The following is an 18,607-nucleotide window of genomic DNA, read 5'->3' as shown; positions in this document are numbered from 1 at the left end:
TAGATGAAAAAATAGATGTCAATAGAGAGTATTTGAGTTAAAAGAAGGCTTTCAAATCAAGTTATCTGATTTTTTTTTTTTTTTTTTTTTGATGATGTCTAAGTATTAAAAATAAATATACACCACAACTCGACTATTTCCTGTTGGGTCTGCGACAAGCGATAAAAAGAGAAATTGACAGATGGACGAAATATATGCGCGTCAATCGGAACCGACAATGACTCGGTTGGGTTGTACGGTAGTGCACGCACACATACACATACTCACACACACATATACGTTTCAGAGACAGTTTGTATTGATTTTTAGACGCGCGCAAAAACTGTTTTTCCTGGTCGTTTTTCAAGCAAGCGGTGTCTAGTCTACTTTACTGTGCAAAAGATAAGTTTCTTGTGATACTAGAATGCTGATTGTTGGATGGGGGGGGGAAGGGAGGAGAAAGATTGTGTCGGATATGTTTGAGTTATCCATAGCTGTTCTTTGCAATCGTTACTGATATAATCACAATTTTAAATGACGTCACTTCTTCGTTAGCTTCTTACTAAATATCAGTCCGTTTTCTGACAAGAACACACACACACACACACACACACACACAGAGAGAGAGAGAGAGAGAGAGAGAGAGGGTTAGATTTAAGAGGGCTAGGGTTATATATAAAGATACATGTATATAACATTTGATATATGATTAGCATATTTGAATATGTTAATATTGTTTCTGTTTAGAAAGATGAGTGTATATTTTGTTTGCGTACCACCATAGTGTCCATTATATATGGCCCAACTGTTGGAATTTGGGGTTGGTTTTTCTCCATGTGCTCTTATTCCCTCTACCTAATGACATGAATACGGGCGATCGCGTTTTTGTTTTTTTAATAATTGAGAGTTAATGCTATAGTTATTCTAGATGGACGTTAGGTCTCCTAGGAGAAGACAATAATAATAATAATAATAATAATTTAGCACTGTAATTCAATTGTCCATTGACAAATTTCGACGTTGGAAGATTTAAATGAAATATTTCAGTATTCAGTTTTTTTCTTTTTATTTTAAACTCAATTCAGTTTTTGCTTCTTAGTGTTAATCTATTTTTTTTTTCCTTTTCCTAATAGATTAAGAGATAATAAATTAAAAACATAAAATACTGAGATCATAACTGTGTTAATAGCCGAACAAAAAAAAATAATAATAGAACAAAAAAAAAAATGAAATCTACATTTTTTCTACATTAAAAAAATGTGCCTCTGCAACAAAATCTACATTAAATTGTTTTCGATTCAAATTTTGCTGCACAGAAACAATTGTCAATTTCATTAGTTCACGACTTAACGAAATTGACAATTGTTACAATACCTGAAATTAAACAGATGGTAACAATTTTATTGTTACGACTGCTGTCAATAATAGTCTATTTAAATGAATTATTTATTCAATTATCACAAAATTATAACACTGTATTTTTCAATAATATATTTATTTATTATTGACTAAACCTTTATTGAATGCACAAATTAACAATGGTGCAGCTCTCGAACAGAAATGGAAGATAAGCATATTTATCGGTAAGTTAAACGGAGCTATATCTCTTGATGCAAGAGCCATAGGAAGAAAATATAGAAAAGGGGAAGAACTGTGTTTCGCTACACAAGTGCCACCTTGCGGTCAAACTTCGAACTAACTACACTACTTGATACCCCGAAACATACATCTATAGTAATGTACTTGACTACTGCAGAATTGCATTCTAGTATAAAAGACAGTTGTGGGTAGGGGATGGGGAGGAACCCATAAATTCTATTCCCGTCTATTCATGTGACGTGAACAAGGCGCGAGCCTACCACAGTCACTAGAGGTAAAAGTGTGGGTGTACTATGCACAATGACATCAGCTCACTATCTCAGCCATCGTACGTTGTGTTGTGGCGTTTATCACTCAATAAATCCTTCCCTTCACTCCCTCCCCCACCCCCCTTAGTGTTCGAAGCTACAGTAACAGGTTCGTAAGAGTCTCACACACACACACACACACGCATATGAAGTTATTCGCTGATGCACCTAGATGCACTCGCCCTAACGTATGAGATACAAACATATATTTAGATTACGCCAGTGAAAACACCCGCATGTAGATGAACAGAAAGATAAACAGATTACAATAAATTATTTCTGCGTTCTTTTTTCCATGCGTGCATGCGTGCGTGTGTTTGGTGGGTGTAATTTTTTTATCACTGTGTTTAATCGGGTAATATTTCTTGTCTGCTATCTATTTTCTATTTGTAATTATATCAGTAGATAATCTCTCTCTCTCTCTCTCTCTCTCTCTCTCTTTCTTTCTCTCTCTCTCTCTCTCTCTCTCTCTCTCTTTCTTTCTTTCTCTCTCTCTCTCTCTCTCTCTCTCTCTCTCTCTCTGTGTGTGCACGTGTGCTTGCGTGCATGTGCTTACTTATATTTTTTTCTTTATATTTTCTTTCTTCATTTTCTCCTTCTCTCTCTATCTATCTATTTATCTTTTCGGTTAACTTCATTATTGACATGCAATATACTAATTTAAGATGAGTTGAAGACGGTAGTCGCAACAATAAAATTACCATCTGTTTGATTTCAGATATTATAAGAATTGTCAATTTCGTTAAGTCGTCAACTAATGAAACTGACAATTGTTTTTCTGCAACAAAATTTGAATCGAAAACAATTTAATGTAGATTTTGTTGCAGAGGCACATTTTTTAATGTAGAAAAAAAATGTAAATTTCATTTTTTGTTCTATTTATTAATATTAACAATAATAATAAATGAAGAGAATGAATAAAAATAAGAGTATATGAATATAAATAAACACATGTATCTAATATTTTGAAGTAATGGGATGGAAAAAGATTCATAACCGTATTATCGTATTATTATTATTATTATTATTATGACGATAGTGATAAGGGTCAGGATATGGGTTATTTCCCTGAATTATGCTGAAAGTTAATAATTGACCATATTGCTCCCTTTTTCTGACACACACTCTCTTTCACTCACATTTTCAATCTTTCTGATTAGATGAGTGGTAACGTCTTCATTTTCCAACTAAGGTGTTTTGAAAAACCAACTGAGCATAGTTGTTTGCGTATATATTCAGGAGACAGATAAGACCGATACTATTTTTATTGATGTCACAAGAAAAAACGTACTCAATTCGGTCTCTTTCTCGAAAGCCAACTCACCATATTATGCTATAGTTTTATAACCTTCCGACAATGAGGAACTCTTTGTCGGAAGGTTATAAAATATCTTAAGATTATTATTATTATTAAAATTAAATCTGTTTATCATGCTTCTGATTATTTAAGTTATAGCTGCTTTTCAACACAATTTAAAAATACTATCTGCCTCTTTTCTTTTTATCTGTGTATTTAAATATTAAAAAGGATAATCATTTTCTTTGTATTTAAATGCTAAAAATGATAATCCTGCAAAGCTATTCAATATCGTTTTAATAAGCTGAGAAAAAAACTAACCCGAAAGTTATCTCTCTAATACAAAGTAGAAAACAAAATTGTTACAAAAAAATATTAATAAACATATATATACGGAAAAAATTTCAAAATATAACACGAATACCGAATGGATATTAATTAACTATAGGCATCTTTAGTTCAATTCATAATTCAACACGTCATAAAGATTTCTAATATTTTAGAATCCCCCCTCACACACACATATCCAGCCAGACCGCCGACAGAGACAACGTGGGTATCTGAAATTTGTACCAGCTGCCGACACTGAAGAGAAAGCTCGGCAATTATTGTGAGAAGCAAATTGTTCATTGGTTTGGATTCTACAGTGCATGACGAACCCTAGGTAAGAATTGGGTGCGCACTTTTTCTTCGCGATCTATACAATAGGGGGAGAATATGAAAGTGGGGGGAAGAAAGGGAATACTGGATCTCAATAGCCCCATGGTTGGTATTCCCCCTGTTGGGCTTACAAGGGTGACCAAGCAGGGGTGTTAGTTTTGAATAGAAGAAGAAATACGCACCCGAATTGACCAGACGAATGAACCAAAAGTTGACCTCCTACGGAAAAGCCGTGCGTGTATCTACGAAGAAAGCTTTTCACAGATGAGGGCGCCCTTATACTTGCTACCGGACGCACGTACGTTGGACAATGCAATCAGGGTCTAGTGGGCGAAATGAAACCATATGCTGGAGCGATTCATATTTCGTCAACTTTGTCCTCTCTCGGCACAGATGTCTGATAATTTTGTGTATATCCTGTACAGTGTTATTGGTCTGTACTCTCTCCTATCATCAATAAACCGAAGAAACCCATTCAAAATAAACTGTACTCTTTGTATGGCTAATCTACAGCCAAGCCTAATAAATACATTCCTTCGTTAGATGGAAAAATAAATTTTGCATTGCTTAAAATTACTATAGTATAGGGAAATATTAAAACCAGGGATTATAGAGGAATATATTTTACATTATGTTGTGGTTCATTTTATCAACAGTATATTGGTTAAAACATTACGTTTTTTAAATCAGTTCTTTATGATAATATACATTTCAACGAACAGTAGCTTGTACATTTCAAAGAAATAGTAAGTTGTACATTTCAAAAAAAAAAACAGAAGTCGTACATTTCAAAAAAAGAACAGAAGTTGTACATTTCAAAGAAACAGCAGTAAGTTGCACATTTAAAAGAAAGAACAGTAAGTTGTATATTTCAAAGAAAAAGCAGTAAATTGTGCATTTCAGAGAAACAACAGTAAGTTGTACCTTTCAAAGAAAGACATTAAGTTGTACATTTCAGAGAAGAGCAGTAAATTGTATATTTCAAAGAACAGAAGTTGTACATTTCAAAAAAGAACAGAAGTTGTACATTTCAAAAAAGAACAGAAGTTGTACATTTCAAAAAAACAGCAGTAAGTTTCACATTTAAAAGAAACAACAGTAAGTTGTACATTTCAAAGAAAGAACAGAAGTTGTACATTTCAAAGAAAAAGCAGTAAATTGTACATTTCAGAGAAAGAACAGTAAGTTGCACCTTTCAAAGAAAGACAGTAAGTTGTACATTTCAAAGAAAGAGCAGTACGTTGTACATTTCAAAGAAAGAACAGTAAGTTATACATTTCAGAAAAAGAACGGTAAGTTGTACATTTCAAAGAAAGTGCAGTAAGTTTTACATTTCAAAGAATAACGATTAAGAATATTTACTTATTTTTTACAGTACCTTGTATATTTCGACTACAGGCACATGGTTGAAAATATTAGGACATTTTTTATAACTGGCATGTTTCGAATAGATGCATTTTTGCACATAAAAATCCCAGCTTTTTTGAAATCAAATGTACAGATACAATTTTATTATCCATCTGAAATGGACCCGATGCATTGGAAATTTCTGACAGGTCATAGTTCAAAATATTGTCAATTCTCTGATTGCAGGACACTGCAGGTAATCTTTTGTTGGATATGACAGAATTTCTCCCCCATCCTCCCTCCCCTCCTCTTGACAGGGTCGTAAACAGAGCAAAGATATACTTGACCTTAGAGAAGGTCCCCCCCAATCAAATCAACCGGTTTACATTTCTTCTAAGAAGGACACCCGATAGAAATGAAAGGCTCGTCAAAAACTTAAATGTATAAAGAAGGAGGGTCGTTCTATTTAAGCAAAAGAGACACAAGGATTACGGACCCAAATAAAAGAAGACGGCGAATGAATGGACAGTCGTAAATCAAAGCTCTTTTTGACAACGCGTCAAGCTCAATACGAAATTTAAGGCGGGTAAAGAAATTGCCACAGTTGATTCTTATATTTTATAGACCAGTTTCCACTTTATTTCGAAGCTACTCCGTGACCCAGAACACACTAACAGGTCAACTGCTTGGTGGCAAGAAAGAAATGTTGAGAAATCCGAATGTCTTTGTGCAGGGGTCAAAATGTATTCGTCATTCGCTAAACAAATAACTGAAATGATGCAAATAGGTTGCTCATTGGTTTATCTCCCTGTTCCTCTAGTTTCTCATTATTTTGGCAATTTATGACTTCATTGTTTCCAGAATTATTATCACAGTGATCTACTAATGAACATTGAGTTGCCGGTCATCTCTTTGGTATAATAAATAAATAAATAAATAAAAATAATCTAGTAACATAATTCGGATATAGTCTCTTCTCATAAACGTGGTTTAACCATTTTAAAACTAGAAGCTATTTCCCTTCGAATTTCATCGTATCTTTCTTGGTGATTTCCTATTTCTGGCTGCTTGCAGGCTTCTACAAAGAGATTAAGATTCTAACACCACGTCAATGAAAGCAAAGTCGATTCGTCTATATTTGCAAAACGCCTTTACCCTTAAAGAGTCACTGTACTATGTTGGTGGAACACATCACATCCAGTACCGTCTTAACAGTATTGTAGGCCCTTGGGCAAAGCAATGCACTGGGGCCCCCTACCCACCCACGTACGGGAATAAAAATGTAAGCGGTCAATAAAATTAAGTCTATAAATTTATTGGTACTTTTAACAAAATCTATGTTTATACATAAAAAAAAACATGCTGTAAAGCAAAGATTAATCAACAGAAAGTTTGCGAAATTTCTTTGCAGAGAATTGATTTATAATTGGCTTAAAGTCAATGGTCTTCAGGATGTCTTTTTTCATGCACATTCTGCCAAGAGATCTCTCATTAATAACATGGCAGCATGGGGTCCCCGGACAACTGCCCAGTGTGATAATATTTAAATCACACTAATTATTTTTTGATTGGGCCTCGTAGATATGAGCTATCAAAAATGTAAATATATCTCCTGGCATGGGAGAGATGGTTGCGTTTTCCCTGTAAGTTAATAACGCTGTTATTAAATGTATTTTGTTTTTCAAAGGAAACTTACAGAGCCTCCGTAGCTCAGTCAGTATAAACATGGTCGGAAAGACCTGGGTTCGACTCCGGTTCATGACGTGAAGAACTTTATCTGGTTTCTTTCGACGAAAGGTGAGTTAGCCGGTCTTATACGAAGGTAGGAGATTTTTCACCCGGAAACTTGGGTTTTTCTTCCCCCAGAACAGGAAAACTGTCCCCGTAAACACACACGGATTACAGTCATGAATACGTCCGAGCCATGTGCCGATCCCAAGCCCGGATAAACCAGGGGGGTTGAGGAAAGCAATGGTGAACTACCCTGTAAATAAATCACACCAGGAATACTTTGCTGGCAGTGCCTACAAAAGTCACCTACAGTTGGAAACGACTCAAAGGGAAAATCAGAATCAGAAGGAAACTTACAGCAGCTCTTGAAACTGTAATCTTTTAGAAATCGGTAAGTACTCTTTACCTATCACCACTGCTGACGCTGAGTAAAGAAAAAAGATTAAAAAAATCACTAAGACGGAAACAAACAGAAAATTGAAGAAATTGCGGTGAAAAAGATAACTTGCACGGACAACAAAGACCAGTCTGGTTGGCTGGGAGGTAACAAATCCGCTCTCCATACTCTTCTAGTAGAGAGTTTACTCCTCCCCAAACCCTTTGAGGTACAGAAGCATCTATATGGTGTTCAAGGGATGTCAATGCGACAAAAAAGAAAAAGATAAAAAACTAAGAAGCAACGTTTCAGCAAGTAAATCCTTAATTCATCATTTCGTCGTTATACAAGGACAAACAGGCAAGCCTTCCTATAACTAGAGTTTTCCCTGAGATAATGGTTTGTTTTCTGATTAAATATTTCTAATGCAAAATAATATTAAACTTCATCCGAATAAGCTTAACTACGCCCAACAATATTAGGCTTAATATTATTAGGTTTAATTAAGCCTAATATTGTTAGGCTTAATTAAGCCTAACGTTCGAATGACATTAAATCATTGAACAGCACACTAGACAAAAGATAAATTTAATTTGTCAGTTACGCTAATAAAAGATAAGACGAATAAAACACCACAAGTAGATATAATAACATTTCTCCTCGACTTCTTTCGTGGCATTGATTCTAACTCGTTTAAAATAATCGAAAAATACGACAGCAGACGTCTGTTCTATAAATTAATTTGTTCGTAATCTCTTTTCACTGTTTTCGTCGCATTCCTGATTAAAAGTCACACTTTTCTTTGTATTTCCCGAAGAGCCTGAGAACGCCCTCCTTTAGCGCATTCAAGTTCGTGTCTAATTGCATGTAAATGAAAGATTCCTATTAACCCTGAAGCAACATAAATGGGTAGCTTCGCTTTCTTTAAGAAATACGATCTAATTTATTTCTTCGGCATTTCTTTCATTCTCAATCTTTTTCATTTTTTTTTCTTTTCTTTTTTTTTTCTTCTTCCCTTTTACGTGTTCGTACCAGTTTTAAGTGTGGCACGGAAAGAGAGAGAAGCAAGACAGAGAGAAAAGGAGGGGGTGGAGATTTTAAGCTTTCGTAGTGTTGTTACGCTAATTTACGAAGAAAGTGCCTTGCCAAGTGATTAGGATGTCAAAAGAACAAAGCCTCTATTCTTCCTGACACGAAAGGAAGAGTGGCTGGCGTGCTATCACTTATCTATGTCATTAAAACCGCCCAGAAGAGCAATGTTTGCAAAAGAAATGTGAGTTAACAAATACAAGATAACAAGGCTAATTGTTCCTTATTAGAATGTAAGCACCTAGTCATTCTTCGTCCTTTTCCACCATCATTTTTTTCCCGACTTACAGCCGAGGACATATTTAAATCTGTTTACATTTTTAATAGCGACTGCGTGACAAGAAACATTAATTAAAGCTGCTCTCAAAGGATTTTTTCTTCCTTCTTTCATGCAGTGTCTTTTTTACTTTTTTTTTTTTTTTTACGGGAGCTATTTTAAATTACAGACTTTAACTTAAAAGAGGAGGAGCCCTTAGAATGTCAAAAATATTTAAAAGCATATATATTATATATGTATTCATTTTGTGCTTTTTTCATTATTAAAATTAAGAGTACGCGTTTTTTTACGTATATTTAATAATTCAGGGAAAAAAAGTTAACTTTGAATACTTAGGGAAAAAATAATTTTAGTCGTAATTTTTAATTAAGTTATTATTCATAATTTAGGCATCTACAGTCAATGTTTACAAAAAATTCCGCTACGAGTCGCTATTGTCGATTCCAGTTGCTACTATGACGTGTTACATTCGTTACATTTTAACACGCGAATTATATTTAGGTCAATTTCATTTCCATCGTATTATCCACTACTCGTGACGTAACAATTGCTCTTTCACGCGAGTGAAATGTTTCACACGAACTAAACAATGCTACGGTCAAGCATGCTAACTGGTTAGCTTATTTAATTGCTACCAACAATGTTTCTCTACTCTAACGCCATTATAAACTCATCGGCCATGAAGTCATAAACTTTAATAGGGGCTTTTGCTTCGTTAACGTTAAGTGACACAAAGTTTATGTTTTATAGGTTTCGTAATTGAAGTGTTCAAACAATTTGAAGTATGAAATAAATCAAGAGTATATGGGAGGAACAGTTAAGTGTTCCTTGATTGGGAATCAGAGAGGTTGTTAATCTTACAAATAGCCGAATGGCTTTCTAAAAGACACGATTGTGCTAGTTATTCAAATAATATTTAAAAAAGAAAAAGAAAATCTAAATATTCGTTTATTCATGCACATTTCCGTCATGATTAAACAAATAGGATCAGCGCGGATAAAATGTTGATTTCACCTTCACGTGTCACGCGATAAAGCTGAAATCTAACAGTGTATCGATTCAATATTTTACGTCATCGAAGCAAATGATATGTAACATGCATTGTTGAAACGTCATGGATGAAATATACAATATATTACTGAACGTGTCACGGACTGAAATGTACTAATTGAATGTGAACAGGTGGATAGCAACAATGAAACTTACAACAAATTAAAAAAGAAAAACGATAGTTTTTGGCGGGAATGTAGTTAATAAAATGTATTACAGCAACAAAACATAAAATTTACTACGACAATCGTATTTTATAAGCAAAATTTTCATGGTTAAAAATATTGTCAAGTTAGATGCGCTGAGAAAAAATGTTGTACTTAAAAATTACCAACACAGCCAAAATCACTTACGCCAGGGACAAAAAAAAGCTTGAAGAAACAAATAAAATAGAAAAGCGCCGTAACTACAGTCAGCAAAGGGGGTTTGGGGTTTGCATCTACCGCGCGTGCCTTCAGAGACACGTTCGAGAATGCAGCGCAATTTTTTTCCCCCTTTAATGGCCTGAAGGGTTGCACTAGTTGAGATTTCACCTTTCAAAGTTTCCGGGTTGGTTCTGCAAATGTCACTAAAATATTGATTTCTCAGTTGCCTGCTACACAGTCTCCCCCCTTCTCAGTCTCATTCCCTGCCCATCCCTCTCTCTCTCTTTCTCTCTTTTCCTTCACAGAGACTGATCAATGAGCCTAATAAGATATTCCAGCCTGTCCGTTTCACAGATGAAGATGTCAGGTAGTTGCATCTTTCTGTTTAACGTGTTCGGCAAACGACCACTCCTAATCTGATCCCTTTGCTTTAATTACCGCTCTCCTTTCAGTTGATTCTAACAAAGACCCCTCTAGGGCTCTCTGATTTCAAAGTCGGCTAACGGTAAGGCACGTAGGAAAGACGGGAAAATATTCACGGATGTAGAACCCATAACAACCAATGAAATAAAAATTGACAATTAATAATAAGTAAAATAATTAATAGTAATGAACAGAATAACGATAGGTATCCCTAAAATATTCGGAGACCGAAAAATCCGAAATTATTTTATCAGTAATTAAAGCTCCTATTTATATTTTTACCTATAAGAACAAATTTCTTGAATACTAATTCTGTTTTATAAAATATCTGAAATTTTTATAAGATGCTATCGTTATGCATTCACCAACAATAATCTATATGATGTCAAACGCTATAGTACATTTTTATGGCTAATTTATGGATCCTTTTTTATGAAATAGACAATTAACTGCACGATTACCATTGTTAATAGGTTACCATAGCGACGAAGATATTTTATGAAATGGTTGTTGTTATAGCAACGAAGAATAAGATATTTCATGAAATCTACAGCAATAAAATATGTGACTAAATCTACTATTAGTGGGTTGTAAAAACAATGCTAAATGGAAATAATGAAATAGAAAATATAAACAGAGCTACCAAATCAGTTGTTAATGAGTTGTCATAGCAACGAAGAATAAGATATTTCATGAAATCTACAACAATAAAATATGTGACTAAATTACTATTAATGAGGTGTCATAGCAACGCTAAAATAATGAAATAGACAATATAAACAGAGCTACCGAATCAGTTGTTAATGAGTTGTCATAGCAACGAAGAATAAGATATTTCATGAAATCTAGAACAATAAAATATGTGACTAAATTACTATTAATGAGGTGTCATAGCAACGCTAAATGGAAATAATGAAAGAGACAATAAAACAGAGCTACCGAATCAGTTGTTAATGAGGTGTCATAGCAACGAAGAATAAGATATTTCATGAAATCTACAACAATAAAATATGTGACTAAATTACTATTAATGTGTCATAGCAACACTAAATGGAAATAATGAAATAGACAATATAAACAGAGCTACCGAATCAGTTGTTAATGAGTTGTCATAGCAACGAAGAATAAGATATTTCATGAAATCTAGAACAATAAAATATGTGACTAAATTACTATTAATGAGGTGTCATAGCAACGCTAAATGGAAATAATGAAATAGACAATACAGAGCTACCGAATCAGTTGTTAATGAGGTGTCATAGCAACGAAGAATAATATATTTCATGAAATCTACAACAATAAAATATGTGACTAAATTACTATTAATGAGGTGTCATAGCAACGCTAAATGGAAATAATGAAATAGACAATATAAACAGAGCTACCGAATCAGTTGTTAATGAGTTGTCATAGCAACGAAGAATAAGACATTTCATGAAATCTAGAACAATAAAATATGTGACTAAATTACTATTAATGAGGTGTCATAGCAACGCTAAATGGAAATAATGAAATAGACAATAATAACAGAGCTACCGAATCATTTGTTAATGAGTTGTCATAATAACAAAGAATAATATATTTCATGAAATCTAACAATAAAATATGCGACTAAATGTACTGTGTTAATATATTGTCATAGCAACGAAAAATGGAAATTTTCAATAAGTAGACAATATAAATAGAGTTATCGAATCAGTTGTTAATGGGTTGCCATAGTGAAGAACAATCAACAGCGTTACAAAATCATTGTTAACCAGTCGGACTCAATTTTATAATTTCAAGAGACTTTTAAAGCATTAAATATGATTTTTAATTGTTTTTTTTTCCAGACCAGAGAATGCTGACCTCCAAAATACCTGATTTAAAATATCAGAATTTAATGAAATTGGGAATTTTTTTCTTCAGAGCTTTTTACCTAACGACAGAGACAATCCTGAAACGCAGAATCGTCTTCGATAGTAAGACAATAACAATGCATGGTCACAGTGAAGGAATTTGAATTTTAAGATTAAATTTTTTTCTAATAAGATTATTCCAACAAAAATAACATTCTTTATTCTTTCTACAGTTCGTTTGACCATGGGTGGATGGATAAACGTAGGCTATACGCTTCATGCACTGCTTCACTATACAGCGGATTTGTTCGGCAATAGAAGACGTGGGTGTGGGGGAAATAAAGGGAAAGTGTGCTAGTAGTGATGAGAAATGAAAGGGTTGAACAAAGTACCATTTAAAGTTCTTTCTGTATGATTGCGAAAATGATCAGAATTTATTGTTAATGGGTTGCCATGGTGATGAAAACCAAGCTGTTAACAATGAACTATATTAAATCCATTGCTACATGGTCATAGCAGTTTCAAACAATCTGTTGATTATATATTTATTGTCCAGTGATAGATAATTGAGTTAATTCATCTACAGAGGCCAGAATCTAACTGTTACTAATGGTTTTGCACTTCTATTTGTAGATTTAGTCAGTTTAGATGAGCTGTTTATGAAATAGACACTAAAGCACGTGATTTGGAGCCATTGTTAATGAGTTGTCATAGTGATGAAAAATAATGAAACTGAGAATAAACTACGCGATTAGAGTCCATTATTGATTGGTTGATAATAATTGTATTTTATGAAACTGACAACAACGCAATCTAAATCCATTGTTAATTAGTTTATCCAGCAATTTGAAACATTATTATTGAAATTGACAATAAATTAAGTGAGGTAAAGTCATTGTTTAAATGGTTACAATAATATATTATCTTAAGTATGTGATATTTGCTTTCTATACAATTAAAAGTCGTCAAAAAAGTGTAGAAGCACATAAGATTACTTGAGGAATAACAGAAATAAAAAAACGAAGAAATGTGGACAAACAAAATGCTTGTTTCGATTTGATACAGCAGCCGTCGGATCGATTCTATACTGAAATTTTAAACACTTGTTAAATGGGTCCGCGTTTGTGTCAAACTCTACGAACGGTGAGTCGTTATGTTCGAAATTACCATTATTGTAGACTCCTTCGGAGAGTAACGGTGTGTTAGACGTGATGGGCGGAGAGGTTGGCGGGAAGAGAGACGCGGACTTTCTCTAAATTAAAAACTCAACAGAAAAAAAAAAGCAGGTTTGGTGAACGAGGGGAGGGAGTTGTTAAATGTACTGGGGAGGGAAGAAAGTGGGATGGATAGGAGAACACTGAGGTTTGTAGGACAGAGGTGTATTGATCGCTAAGATGGAAGCAAGTAGGAATTCTCGTAAAGCAAAAGACACTTGTCGAAAACGGAATGAGTGGAAATATCCACTTGGGTCACGTGATGGCCGAGATTTGAATTAAGATCCAATTAGAGTTATCCGATCAACAGAAAACGAATAACATCAAGTTCTTTTGATTATTAAACCAAATCTGTATCTCAATATAACGACAAAATCATTAGCTATTAAGGACACTTTAAGCTCCCTCTAGCGGCATTTTGTTTCTTGGCAATTTTGTAAAGACATTGAAAGGTGGGGATTATTTTTTAATCCTGTCAACGATTGAAAGGGATGGGGAATTGCTTTCCCGTATCCCCCCCCCCTTGGGAAGAAAAAGCAATCAAGAATATTGTTTGAGACTCTTATTCGCACTCATTAAGATAATATTTTGTCATTATACGAAGGGCTGAAAGCAAATTAAAAGATATTTTCGTAAATAGAACAGTGAATTTTATAATCCACCACAGAACTAAGGATCGAATCTGGGTTCAGTGCAATAATTAGATAAAAATAATTCGATTTAGTTGTTGTATACATGGGCGTCCGCAGAGGGGGCACTTGCCCTCCCTGGGATCTACTTGGGAAAAAAAAACCAAAAATTAAATAATTTAAATAAAAATTTATTGATGTAATTATTGGTTTCCAAGTTTTCTCCCCCCCCCCCTAGAAAATTTTGCTTTGTCCCCCTTGGAAATTTTTCTGCGGACGTCCATGCTTGTATATACAGAAAAGAACATTTCAACGTTTATAGAATAGTCCCGAATTTTATTCCATAACGTTTGGTTACAAAGATTTTTATGCTATAAAAAGTTATTTGAAATTATACGAGGTACAAATAGATTCAAATACTCAGCCTTTATGATTTAAAAAAAAAAAGGTTTATCTGGTCTTATTAACATCAAAAGAACTTTCAATTGTCTTTACGATTATGCCGAAGGAAGAAAAAATATCTATAAAAAACGACTGTATCAGACAGAAACGACTCTGTACATGAACATTATGTCTCTATCCCTACACCCACCCACCCATGCACATGTGAATATATATAAATTTTGATGCTTAAAAATGGCATGAAAATAAAAAAAAAATATATTCTCCATAGTTATATCAATGTTGGCTCAGGAAAAACCTAAGGTTCTTCTTAAAAAAAAAAAAATAAAATAATAATAATAAAAAAAAAACACGACATTAGATGGAACAGATATCTTAAAGGACAAAGACACTATCTGAAGATGACAATTTAAAAGGAAAGAAATAGTACGAATGAATAAATGAATACGCGCATAAATTGTAACATGCCAGATAGCAATGAAATATTTGAGAAGATAAACTCAAAACATTTTAAAGCACCGACAGAATGAGAGAAAGAAAAAGCGAAGAGAGAGAGAGAGACAGAGTATTGGGAAAAAGATTCCTCCATACAACTAAGAGAGATAGATAGATAGAAAGAGGGAGTGAGGCCCGTTAGAATGGAGCCAGATATCTAGATTTTACTGAACTGCTGGGGATTTAGGCTGAAGAGGCGTCAATTTTTCTTCATTTCGGGGAAAAAAAAAAAAAAAAAAAACGTGGACAAATCCTTCAAAAACGGTACGCCTAGAAAGTTTGTAGTGAATGGAAACTTTTCAATAATAAATGAAAGGGACGGGAACGCCGAGAGGGGGAGGGGGGAGTGTGTATGCAAATTTTGACCCTATACGAGAGGGTTATAGATGCCAGAACTACAATAGAACAAGTACAAGAATGTTTTTTTATGTGCATAAATATCTCCTCCCCTTGTACCCCTTATGCCTTGTCTGATACTGAATATCCCAACATCCGAAATGATCTTATTATGCAAGAAGGTTGACACGCCAAAAAAAAAAAAAAAAAAATTACTTTTTAATAATGTCTTGCATGATATGGAAACGCAAACAGGAACTCGACATCTTTGTCGTAGTAGGAAATAAATAACTTTGTGTGTGAGATCGAATGCGGGAGGCAAGAAGTTATTGGTAAGAAAGATTGAAGAATTTAAATTGATGAGACTTTGCTCCCCCCATTTTTTTTTTTTTTTTTTACATTTTTATTTGCTTCATACAAAAAAAAAAAAAAAATTCCTCTCAAACCTGTAAGATACTATTGCGTAGATACTACGATGGTTCATTTGCATATTATTTGATGGAAAGAATCCTTCGCTAAGTCCTTGTTGAAGGGTCTTTTATTTGTTCGGATACGTCACTAGTTTTTTACTGTGGTGACAATCTAATTCTATAGGGGAATTGGTACAGAATGAGAAGGTTGGACATTTGAAGGGTTTGTGGACGTATTCAAATAGTCCTAGCAACAAAATTGACATTTGAATCAGAATAATTTCGAAAAGTAGCAAAAGAGTTATATATCTATACACTGAGATATCAAAAGCTATCGATACACTAACAAAATATCGGATGTGGTACATCGACATGAATGGTTACATGTAAGGAGGGAAACTCCATCACCATATCTATTAGATGAGATGAAAGAAAGAAAGAAAGAGTAAAATGCAGGTTTAATAATTTTGGTTATCTTCTCATGAATCAAGCGTGCCGATTTCCTTTGTTTTTTGGCAGAATATCAAATTTAAAAAAACCTATTTAGCATATATGACTACAGTCATGTTGTAATGTTTAAAAAGTGCGAAGAAAAGATAGTATGATTGTTAGTATAACTGAAAGATAGTATGAATGAATGTGCAGTACTGTATTGTATATATATACTAATTATATCAATATTTATAATATATATTATTTATATTTATATCTCTTTTTTATTCCAAAAAATTGTATTAATTTTTCGAGTTACTATTTCCTCTCTCTGTCTCTTTCTCGACTCTAGATCACATTTAAATAAATAAATAAATAAAAAACAGACGACCCTTGTCGAAGCTGTCTTTCAACTTATATGAGATTTATCTTGTAATTCAGTTTATTTTTCTATAACAACAAATTGAAGTCGGGGCAATTATCCTTTATTCACTCTACTTGAAATGTGCGTAAGGTAGTAGGGGTGGGTGGGAGTGTTCTTATAGATAACAAACTTTTTATTCATTCAGGCACGTATTTGCTCCAAGTAATGCATTTAGATGTTTTCCCTTATTATGAAATATTGGAAATAAAACAGAATCCATTCAAGACAGAAACCAAATAAATTTTCTGTTAACAGAGATTTGTGGCATAGAAAATGATGTTAAAAGTTCGTGAATGTATATTAAAATTTTGTTTATTCCCACTGTGACATTTATTTTTATAGGATTGTAGCTTTTAACCAAAATGAAAATAGAACTACACGTGTACCACGTGTTAGCAAAAGTCGTCGCGAGACAACAGCCAATAGAAATCGGTAGCTCGTTTATTTCGAACACAGACAGCGCGCGACTTTCGTTGCAAATATCAAATGTAGTAGATTCCAAGTAACCATGGTAATTGACACGTGAGTATAATGAAAGAAAATAAATAATATTAGCGCATGAGTAAAAACAGAGAATTGGCAGATTTTTTTGTGTGTTTCTTGTTGTAAACAAAATGGGTTTATCATTTACTTGAACCACTGTAATTTTATGAATAAACGTATTCTTTAAAATCAAAATTATTCTAAATATTATATTTTATTAAATGGTATATTTTTTCATATTTTTACACGAAATTAAGAATTAATTATTTTATTTTTTATTTTTTTCCCTACCTTTATTAAATTGAAGATATCATTTAAGAGGATTCTTGGAGGTACTACAAGAAAAATCACAGGTGGAGAATGCAATCAGAACTGTTCTAGTTTAGTTTTTTCTTTGCGTCCTATCTTTATTAAATGGCTAACTTTACATTTCTTGAATTTTTTTTTTCGACCTCAAGAAGACAAAATTAAGAATTTTAAAAAATACCTTTCAAGAAATAAATTAAGGAAATCCAAGACTGCAAACTCTTAAGACAAAACAAACTCCTTAAATCTCGTGAAAAGTCTTGACTTCGCACTTTAACCAAGTTTGTTTAATCCTGTATCTCGTTGTAATAATAACAAAGTTTTCACGCAACGCACCTGGGCGGGGGGGAGGGGGTAGATGATCCCTGAAGCCCGTTTCCACTTCATTGTATCAAGCCAACATACGTTTTAATATTAATAGAAAACTTCTAGAGGGACGCCTTTGGAGATAGAACGTGCTCATTAAATAAAACAGTTTGCTCTGATGATATCCGGCACACAATATACTCATAACAATCCGTTCCCCATTTTAATAGCAGTCTTCAATCTTTTCCTTGAGTTCGTCTCATTGCCTAGGCAAACGATCAAGTATACTAGATCTTCCTTGTTACTTAGAAAGAAAAAAAAAATGTCCACCTCTGATCCTAATCCTGTGTAATTAACAGTAAATAAGGAACACACACACACACACACACACACACACACACACACACACTAGTGTAAATTCTGTTAGCTGAAATAAGCGCAGTGTTGAACTACGAACTAAACAAGGGATAGATGGAAAAAGAATGTAATTACACGTAAGCAATAACCAGTGTGCAGATGCTGGCAGATAGTGATAATGTTATAATATAATCGGTCTACTTCTAGCTTCAACGTAAATAGAGAATTTCCCTTAACAAACTTTCCATCGTTCCTACTGGTAATATGAAAACTCCGGATAGGGAGGGACTCACAATAATCCTCTTAGTATGGACTGCTTCTTCTTGCTGAGAGAGGTAAGGTAAGATGGGGGGAAAAGATAGCAGGGGGGGGGATGGAGTGAGAGAAACGTTCAGGGTTAATTGTATTAAAGTGTCTTTCATTAGATGCAAGTTGTGCAACTCACAAGAGGGCCTTTGTCGGGTTTGGGCGTCC

General features: G+C 33.9%; 1 protein-coding gene across 1 annotated transcript in view; it reads right to left on the bottom strand.

Moving 5' to 3' along the window:
• The window catches only part of LOC150102224 (BCL11 transcription factor A-like), a 177,614-nt gene that overhangs the window by 8,551 nt on the left and 150,456 nt on the right, over positions 1 to 18,607 (bottom strand). The window lies entirely within an intron of this gene.

This window comes from Typopeltis vanoorti, chromosome 10 (assembly GCF_054136105.1).
Source record: "Typopeltis vanoorti isolate ZY-2024b chromosome 10, IOZ_Tvanoo_1.0, whole genome shotgun sequence".
NCBI classification, from domain to species: domain Eukaryota; kingdom Metazoa; phylum Arthropoda; class Arachnida; order Uropygi; family Thelyphonidae; genus Typopeltis; species Typopeltis vanoorti.
The sequence above is the reverse complement of the archived record's forward strand: the minus strand, read 5'-3'. Positions and strand labels throughout refer to the sequence as shown.